This window comes from Pyrus communis, chromosome 7 (assembly GCF_041283825.1).
Source record: "Pyrus communis isolate YQ-2024b chromosome 7, ASM4128382v1, whole genome shotgun sequence".
Classification (NCBI taxonomy): domain Eukaryota; kingdom Viridiplantae; phylum Streptophyta; class Magnoliopsida; order Rosales; family Rosaceae; genus Pyrus; species Pyrus communis.
Window position 1 is genome coordinate 21,311,280 of NC_142571.1, and position 9,885 is coordinate 21,321,164.

Below are 9,885 nucleotides of genomic sequence, written 5' to 3' on the forward strand. Positions count from 1 at the left end.
TGACACTAGAAAAGAAGAGAGAGAATAAAGAGAAAGATAGAAAGTTTAGAGAGAGAATTGTTAAGACATAGAAAGGAATGATTGGTTAATGATGATCTTCATAGTAATGAACCGTTACAAGATTTTTATATAGTTTTGTTTGAAACCTTATTGAATAAATAACCTCATAACTACCTATTACAACAGACTTACTAATCTATTGACAAGTGGTATCTTATACAACTATTGGATCATTATCTTTAACATCCCTTCTCAAGTGCAAGAGATGAAAAGCCAAGCCTAAGATTGTTGTGGTGAGTTTAGAACAGAGGAGCAGACAAGCCTTTGGTCAAAATGTCAGTAAATTGCTATTTGGAGGAAACAAACAGAATGTGTAACAACTTCTTAGCAACCCTTTTCCCTTATAAAATGAATGTTAACCTCAATATGCTTAGTCCTTCAAAGCAAAACAAGATTGCAAGTAAGGGTTATGACAAACATGTTAACACAGAAAAGAATAGGTTGATAAGAAATAAGAACATACGCAAAGGATAACAATTGCTTGATCCAATGAAGCTCTGCTGCAGTAGTGGACAAAACTCTATACTCAGCTTCTTAGAGGACTTTGAACTAGTTTGTTGCTTTTTAAAAGACTAAGAGATAGGATTGGAACCTAGAAAACCCACAATATCTATGGTTGATCTTTTTCCATTTGGGTCTCTAGCTTAGTCTGAATCAGAGAATGCTCTTACATCTAAACCACCCTTCTCATAGTGAATTTCCAGATTAATAGTACCCTTTAAGTATCTAAGAATTTTTTTAATTGTAATAAAATGAGATTCCATAGGATTGTGCATGAATTGACACACCTGATGCACTGCAAAAGTCATATCTGGCCTTATAAAAGTCAAGTATGGCAGAGCACCAACTATACTCCTATATGAGGCGAGATTATTATAGGGCTTGTCATTATCCAACAATAATCTTTTATAAGATAAACAAGGTGTAGCACAGGGTTTAGAATCCAACATCTCAATTTTTGTAAGCAGATCTGTGACATACTTAGCCTCAGAATTTAATATGTCATCTGATTGTTGAATAATCTAAACACCAACATGTAATGTGATTGACCTAAATATTTTATCTCAAATTCCTTAGTTAAAGCATAAATGACTTTATTAATCAATTGACACATTGCCATTGATGTTTTAATCATCCCATAGAGAAGCAATATCCCAACACCAACTTGCTTGACAAACAAGGAAAAGTCTACATAAGTAGTACCAAAACCAAGAAAAGGAAAAAAAAATTTTGATTTCTCGTTCCAAACTCTAGGGGTTTGCTTTAAACCATATAAAGACGTGTTCAACTTACAGACATAGTCCGAATAATGTGGATCAACGAAACTGGGTGATTGAGACATGTATACCTTTTCCTGCAGTACACCATGTAAAGAGGCATTTTAATATCAAATTGCCTTAATGACCATCCAAAATGAGCTGCCATAGCTAAAATAAGTCCCACAATAGTTAGTTTAACTACTGGACTAAAAGTCCTTTCATAATCTATGTCTTCTTCCTAATTAAATCCTTTTGTAAGTAGTCTAGCCTTGTATCTCCTCATTGTGCCATATGCATTTCTCTTAATCTTATACACCTATTACAAGCAACAAGATTGTTATATGGAGGTAGAGGAACTATACTCCATGTAGCGTAATAATGTATTGCAGAAAGTTCCTCTTTCATTGCATTAGTCCACATTGGACTCTTCAAGTCAGATTCATCTGTGACAGATTCAACAGTAGTTAAATCCAGTCTTGGGTCTATTTTGCATTGGATGCAAATCCATTGAAGGAATAGGTAGAATCACTTGTAAACTCTTAAGTTGAAATTCAGGAGCCACGATATGTGATGAAGAGGATTGTGAGGACTGTTCTTTTGCAGTAATGGATTGTGGTGAAGATTGTGAACTGAGGGAGATTGATAATGATAATGAATGTGATGAAATGATAAGTGATAATGTAGAGTCATTATTAGATGATGAAGACAGAATATGTGAGAACTAGGTGGCACAAGTACGTTATTAAGATCAGGCGTTGATACTGGTTGTGAAGCTAAAACAACATTTGGAGTATAAGTGATTGTCGAGGCTACTGATGCTAATATAAAGTACGGAAATTTAGACTCATAAAAAATCACATGCCTAGATATGAACATTTTCTTTTTAGTAACCTCATAATAAATTTATCCCTTATATTTTGAAGCATACCCAAGAAAAACACAACTGGTTGTCCTAGGTTGTAAGTTTATAGTATTAAAAGGTCTTAAGAATGGATAACATGAGCATGCAAACACTCTTAAAAGACTAACACCAGGCACAAAACCATATAGAGCTTCAAAGGGAGATTTTTGGTGTAATGTTTGTGAGGGCATTATGTTTACAAGATAGATTGTTGTTAGACAAGCAAAGGACCAGAAAGTGACATGCAAATGAGATGTTTGTAGAAGGGTACTAGATGTTTCAATACATGGTGATGTTTCCTTTCTACAAAATCATTTTGCCCTGGAAAATGAAGACAAGTTTGGTGAGTAATACCATTATCTACAAGAAAAAATTGAAACATTTTGCCTATGTATTCACCCCGAGCATCACTTCACAATGTTGGAATAGAAATTGAAAAGTGAATGAACATAAACTGATAGAAAGCAACAAAAATGGAACAAACATCATATTTAAATTCAACAGTATCTAGTATACTCATCTATGAAGGTCACATAGTATTCAAAACCTTCTATTGACAAATAAGAAGCAGAGGCCCATACATCACTATAAATAACCTTAAATGGTTTAACAGACTTAGACAGAGCAGATTAAATGGTAATTTTCTAAATTTACCTTCTAAACATGTAGAACACAACACAAATGAAGGATAAGATACACAAGATATATTGGATTTCTTAAGTATTAGAGGCAAGATAGGATTATACGGGTGAGCTAATTTGCTATGCCACAAGCTAGAGTTGACTTGATAACCAAGATATGTAGTAGCCTGAAACGTTTTTTGTGAATAAGATAATGATGTAGAAAAAGAGATAGGATATAATCCATTATTGTGGAACCGTTTCAAGAATATTCTTCTTGTGGCTTTGTCTTAATCGAAAAACAAAAAGCATTAAAATTCAGCGAACAATTATTATCAAGGCAAATTCAATGAACTGATAATAGGTTTTGAATAACTCCAAGCACATATAGTACTAAATTCAACTTCAAGTTATGAAAAAAAGTCAGTAAAATGGAGGATTGCCTGTTAAATTTTTTGGGCCCAAAATAATATTGTTAGGCCGAGTGTAGGGTTGGGCTCGGCCTAAAGCCATGTCAAAAATACTATGGGCTGCCTAATGATTCCGGGCCATTTAGCATGGATGGTCGAGTCCTATCGCAAGAAGGAGTAGTTCAGATAAGCAAAGAAGATCGAGGAAGTCGTGGTGCAATTAGGATTCTCGACTGACAATGAATAAAGCCCTAAATGGGGGTGGGTTCAAAGTCCTAATGGGAGTAGGGTTGTTCGAAGCAGAGTCGGAACAAAACAAGAACTCCCAATCCGGGTAGGAGTTTAATTCGATCTCAAGAAGGAGTTGGTGCTATAAATATAAGAAATCATGCAACAATTGAGAACCTTCAATTCAACACACAATTGTCCTGCGCAAAACTTCTCAAACATCTTGAGATTTTTCATTTTCCTTTTTCCGCCGACACACCTTCAGTTTGGATAAACAACACTGTGGAGGCAATCGGCGAACACTTTCAGTTTGGATAAACAGCACTGTTGCCGTAGAATCAGCCGACCGAGGAGCACCTTCAGTTTGGATAAACAGCACTGCGTCGAGGCCGACTGGTTACCTATCCAAGTCTCGGCCGAGAAGGGTTTTCGAATCCTTATTAGCAGGGTCATCTTATTGATGTGATATATAATAGCACACAAATTAAACCCTCTTTTTAACAATTGTAGTATAGATATAAGTAGGGATCGTTCTAGGCCAGGGATTAGGAGGGATTGCTAATCTAATGAAAACTGACTCAAAGATACAAAAATATGCTTCAAAACACTTAAACAAACTCAAAAGACTCTTAACTAAACTTATATGACTCAAAACAAACTTAAAAGACTCAAAACAACACAAAACAATTAAAAAGACTCAAACTAGACTCTAGGACTCAATTTGGACGAAAATAGAATTGGTTTTGACTTAAATCACTAAAAAACACACAATAGCTCAGATTCTAACCTAATAGACACTTAAAACAAAGGGGGGTTTTGGTTTTGGTGAATTTGAATTAAAACAAAACAGAAACTAAACTAGACAAAGTTATGAACGAATTTGGGTATATGGATGGGTGATTAGCTAGCTAGAGGGTCCTTCTCCACACATGACACATTTGCATACAAATTGATTTCCAGTTGCTTTTCAATAAACCATGAACCTCAACACCCCAGATTAACCGTGACATCACTAATTAACCCTCAGATTTTCCTTAAGTTATTGGATTGGATGACATCATACGACAACCCAAAGCATTCTTCAAAAGTTCCCTACATGACATCATAATAGAGATACAATCAAAGACCATTACGTTCAATGAAAATCATAAGCATTGACAAAGCACTTGTAACTATGACATGATGATACTCATGCTAGGAATTTACTTAACATGATTGTGAAAACAACCTTAACTACTTGTGAACATAAGTTTGTAACGATTATGTGAAAGTCCTTTATATTCTAGCACCAAATTCAAGCATGCAAATTAAGTGTGCACCCTTAATCAACAAACAAGAATAAGTTATCCATCAAACGGTTAAGTAAATTGCATTCAAAATTTATGAAATCATAACTAAAATTAATCAATTCATATTGCAAATATAATCATGGTTTCAAAGTCTCCTCTAGTCAAAACAAAATTAGTTCCTCATGTTTACAACAAAACAAAGAGAATATAAATTAAACATTGAAAACAAAGATTGAATACACCTAGAAACGCTCCAACAATCCAAGCTTGAAAGGCCAAAACGTCCAAGTCTTCTCCTCTCTTCTTTCTCCTTCTTTGTTGCGGCACAAGGGTGCTTGGGTATGAATTATGGTGATGGATGGATAGGTTGGATGGTGGTAGGGGGTGGATGATGGCTGAATGAATGGGGAGAATGAGGAATAATTCGAATGGATTTGTATGGATGTCTAGAATCTCCCATAAGTGCGGCAGATTATGTATATATAGAGGGAGAGAGGTTAAGGCAATAAGTAATTAATTTGGGAAGGTTTTTAGCTCCAAATCCTCAAGGAAAAAGGGTAACAAATCAGAATTCTAAGAGGAAAAGGAAAGGAAAGTTGCGGCATTGACTAGAATAAAAGGGGAAAGAAGATATATGGCAGATTTTGGAAGAAAAGGGTAAGAAAAGTGCGGCATAGACTAGGATAGTGCAAGGAATCTTTGGTTTGTGTCGTAAAATGCATAAGATACCTTCAAAGTTGCTGGAACTTAGGGATATTTAGGATTAGGAAAGGTCAAACAAAAATAGGAAACCTTGGCTTAACTTTCCTACTTCAAGTAGGAAACCTTCTTTGACTAGGAATCTTTCTTAGATTAGGAATCCTAACACCTTTAGGTCTTCAATTTCATCCATTCCTTTTGCTCCAAGCATAAGCTATCCATTCCAAGCCCAATTTTGCTCCAAAATGCTCCAAAATGCACCTTTTTGCTTCTTTAGCCATATGAACCTAAAAACACACGAAAATGGCTTAAACTACTAAAATAACTATGAACTAACAACATAAATTACGAAAACAAGCTAACTAAGTCGCCTAAATATGCTCCTATCACTTATTAGCCCTCTCGGTGAAGTAAGGTGTTACGAGTTACGACATTCGGTGTACTGGACGCCGAGTGATTTTATGATTGGATATTCACAAGTGAGTTTTAGAGTTCGGCATTCTGACGGCTGAACCACGTTCACCATCAAGACATACATCACCTTTGAATATTTGTGTCCGTATAGACTAGTGTCGATTCGACGTGCTTATACTCTTACGAATATAATCACGGTGACCGAATTAGGCGTCGACGATTTGTGAACTTCGCAGAACTAGCAGCCTTATCTTTAGGCTCTAGAACCTAAGGACCAAAAGTGTTCCTTCCTCGATCGCAGTCGCAAGATAAAGAAGTCAGCAACGTGATCAACGCGACATCAACGAATTTTACTCCTCGGCCGACGAGTTAGCACGTCCCACATTCAATCAAAGGACGTAGTTAGCTTATTAGTTACTCGGCCTGTGCGCCACGTAGGTTTTGTAATTTTTAGAGTCAACATTTTGGCACGCCCGGTGGGACCTTGTGCTAGACCTTCGGAGTTCATGATTATTGAGACACGGTCCGTTAAGAAAAAAATAACCATGGGAAAGCCAACAACTGACTTACCAGTGCAAGGCCTTGGGCAAGATTTGCCTCAGGCGCAAAATCCGATCATTGTCGCACCACTCGAGGCTACAAGTGCGACACGCCGAGATAAGGCAATTTGTCTCGGCGGACAGCCTCGCAACCCAGAAATTCCTAACCAAATGGCAGGAATTTTTGTTGAAGGAATAATGGAAGATTTCAACGAAGATGGTGGGGAGGGGTCTGATCCGCCAACTAGGTCGTTTCTTCGAAGATGACTCGATGAACAATATCGATAGGCCGAACAGTCGATTGGCCAAAAAATGAATGATTTCCTAGACGCAATACGAAGCAACAGCGACACACAGACCAGGATGCTTGAACTGTTGGTCAGTAAAGCCTTTGAAGATGGCCATGTCGGCCAACCTCGACAACTTTCTTTTACAAATGTTTCAGTACAAGCCGAGAAAGAGTCAGCTAGGCGACAACCAATTGAATTAGAGAAAAGAGGCGGATTAGGCAATAGATCTGACAGACCGAACCAGGGAGAAGAAGCAGCATCCGTCAATATGACCGAGGTCCAAAGAATGATCGACTCGGTCTTAAAAGAAGGGCCGAAGTTCCCAAAATTCATCCACCCGTACCCAGCTTATGTAGAAAGGTTCGAATACCCTCGAGGCTTCAAGATCCCTTATTTCAGTCTGTTAACCAGAAAATCGTCCTTATCCTCGTTAGAACATGTGGCTCGGTTCACGGCGCAATACGGAGACGTCAATAGTGACTTCCATAAACTATGACTATTCAACTTTTCACTGATAGGGTCAGCTTTCGCTTGGTACATTAATCTCCCACCAAACTCCGTCCAGAGTTGGGAGGCATTGGTCGAGAAATTCCATGAACAATTCTATCGACCAGGGATAGAAATGTTCGTTTCATCGTTGGCTAGGATGGCTCAAGCGTCCGACGAATCCCCAATTAAGTACTTAACAAGGTTTACGTCGGCCAGAAATTGGTGCCGAGTACCTCTTCCTGAAGTTGAATTCGTCAGAATTGCCCTAAACGGTTTAGACATGGAATACAAAAAGAAGTTTCTGGGGGCAAATATTTGAGATATGTATGAACTTGCTCAACATGTTGAGCAGTATGATTATTTGCTCTGAGAAGAAAAGATATCGAAGTCACCATCCCGGGGAACATTATATAAGAATCCCACGGTTAGCTATACATTGGCCGAAAACGAGGACACCCAGTATGCCAGTGTGGACGCGGCTGAAATAATGATAGACAAACCTTACGTTTGCAAGGCATTAGCTCAAGTTAGTCCCAAAGATGCCAAGACTCGCTCGGCCGCCGAAAAGATGAATAAAACATCGAAAGTTTACACTTTCGATATCACCAAGGCCGATGCAATTTTCGACCAGCTGTTGGTAGCAAAAATCATCAAACTTTGGCTAGGACACAACATCCTTAAGGCCGAAGAATTGAAGGGAAAAACATATTGCAAGTATTATAATTCAAACAAGCATGCTACCAATAATTGCGTTGTGTTCTGAGACAAGATTCAAAATTGGATCAAGAAGGGAAAGCTAAAATTCCCGGAGAAGCAGATGGCGGTTGGCATCAATCCCTTTTCCTCAACAACAATTGACATGGTAGATGTTCATCTCCCTAAAAACAAAGGAAAAGGGAAGGCCGAATACGTCCCGGTGCAGCATGTTTGTAAGCAGAATGGTCAACCAAGACTGAAGATTGATTTATTTTCAAATGCACCACCTACGGAGCCTTCAGGGCCCGCCATCGATGAACCTACGTCAGGTTCTAGTTTCGAAGAAACTCATCAATCAATGGTTTTATGCGACCATTGTAAAACACCAGTTGAACCTAAAAAGAGGACATCTTTGGCACCAACTTTAGGCCCACCATCCATGACGTTTACAAAATCGCCAAAGGAACTCAGTAACGGCCACGACGCTAAGTGTTTGAGAAACTCGGCCTACAGGTACAAACAAAAGACTAGGCCCCAGTCAGGCGGCGTCTTGACTTTGACACACCATTTTATAATGAAGATTATTACTCGCGCAATGCCAGCAGTTCGGGCTCGTCAGTCGATCGAAAAACTTTCAAACTGCCCAAGCCACGAGACCAATGTTGGTACAGTTACAATTCTCCAATCGACCTATATATGGAGTTGTCTAAGTCTCAAAAACGTCGTCGTCAACGGATAGATTGCATGGCTCGACGACAAGAAGTGCAGGCCAACTCGGCTACCCAGTGGTAGCCAAAAGAAGCCGTAGGAAGAGATGATGATTGGCTAACCCTGACTTTCATAACCGAATTACTTGAAGGGAAAAAGGCAGCAGCTCGTGACTTTGAAACCACCATTGAAGAGTCCGAGAAACACATCAAGCTCCTTCTTCAGCCTGGGGGCATAAGAGCTCGTCTCGAGCATTTTAGACAAGAGGCCGAAATAAAACTTTCTCCGCTACCACCACCAGAACCATTAGTCAAAGTACGGCGTAATTTGCACCCTCCATTCCTCGGCGAATCCTTGGAGTACATGTGGGAATTTCATAAGAAATATTTCGCCAATGACTTGTATGGACTATCTAAGGTATGTCAGGAAGCCCTCGACCTAGCACTAACTTGCCTTGATGCTGTGCAAATTATCCAAAAAACTTCCGATCCAGCAATCAAAGCTAGGTTCCAGCATATACGGAAGGCTCGGGTCCTTGGCTTTGAGGTCGATCCCTACACAGATATCGACACCACCGAATTACGTTTTTCACTTAAAGACCTTCAGCATTTGCGATATCATTTCGAAGTTTTCTCGGCTGTATCTCTTTTCGACCTTACGGCCGATGAAGAAAATCGTGTGGCCCGTTTAGACGCGTATCTGGACGCAAGGAATGCCCGCATCGCCTACGAAGAACGAGCCCGTAAAGTACTACAAGAACGAAATAAATCTTCGGTAATAAACGTGCTCGAGGAAGATAACCAAAATAAGATAGATTTGGTCCATACGCCTCAGGAGCAGGTTTATACCGAAGCACTAAAAAGTCCAATTTAAGACGTTTCAACGACTGATACTATGTTTACTACTTCGAAAAACGACTACTAAGACCCGATGGGTCTCTTTGTCCTCAAACATATGAAGATCAGTATGGTCCATGTCCTACCGACTGAGTTCCAACCAAGCACCCATTAGTCAAATTTCTTAGATGGGGACGTAGTTGCCGAAGAAGCAACACAAGTGGGTTTCATCATTACCGACGACGATGGGGAATTCAGAAAAGGCAAAAACTTTAAGGCAGCCCTGGCCGAACTATTTCTCCGTTCCTCCTTGGTTAATCTCCAACATTTAAAGCAATTATACGTCACAGCTTATGTTGAAGGATTTCCCATTTCTAAGGTGTTTGTCGACTGTGGAGCCACAGTCAACATCATGCCAATGTCCGTCATGAAGGCATTACGCCATTC